We start from the raw sequence: 1,031 nt of genomic DNA on the forward strand, positions 1-1,031 counted from the left end.
CGCGTACGCCGATCCGCGGGGGTCGGCCCGCTGGGGGAGGCTTCTTTGAGGTCGCCGAAGCAGCCCATGCCAGCCATTGGTCAAGCGCATATAATCGCCCCATGAACACGCGATACATCGAGATGGGGCGTGACTTGGAATACCATTTGGCACCATGTGCCGAGCCGCCCTCCAACGTCGAGGCAACACGGCCCCTCCCGGCAAGGTCCCCCCCCCCCCCCCCCCCCCCCCCCCCCCCGCCCCCCCCCCCCCCCCCCCCCCCGGGCCTCAGCGGGTCCCTCGCAAGACTCCCACAACGTGGCCGGGCTCTCCCCGCCTCCGGGTCCCATCACCCCCCTCCCCCAGGCGTCCGAGAGAAAGAGGAAGAGAGAGAGAGAGGGGGGGGGGGGGGACTCCGTTACTCCCTCCCACCCCTCCTCGGGATGCTGATCACAACTCCCTGCCCCACGCGCACACACACCTGTCCCCTCCATGCATGAGGCCCGATGATCGAGACTGCCAGAACCCTCCCGCCCTCTCCTCCCCTTCTCGCCAGATCTGTCAGGCAGCACCCTCCCCCGGCTGCCCTGTTCGATACCCCTCAGAGACAGCCCTCCCCCTCCTCTTTTGACCTGTTGCCTCATCCCCCGTTAGTGCCCCTCCCCTCCTCCCCTCACCATTTCCTCTCCTCCCCGCCCCCCCCCCCCCTGCCCCTCGGCTGCCTTGCTTGCATGCCCTGCCGGCAGAGCAGCCCTTTTGTCCGACCACCTGGTGATGCGCACATCCGCTCCCCTATCGCCACCAACACTTGAGCAGTCCTGTCACCCAAACTCACACCCCCCCTCCCCCCCTGCTCCGCATGCCACCCAGATCCCCTCCTCATCACCATGCACCTCATGTTCTACCCCGGCCCCAACGGCGAGCGTATCTACACCCTCAAGGTGCGCCCTCCTGTTCGAGCAGGCACCCCGCCTGGCAGCCCTGCATCCCCCATGCCCACACGCACACACACGCACACACCTCCCCTACTTACAACTCTGCAATCCCCCCCC

The sequence above is a fragment of the Fonticula alba genome (genome assembly GCF_000388065.1).
Source record: "Fonticula alba strain ATCC 38817 unplaced genomic scaffold supercont2.9, whole genome shotgun sequence".
Classification (NCBI taxonomy): domain Eukaryota; order Rotosphaerida; family Fonticulaceae; genus Fonticula; species Fonticula alba.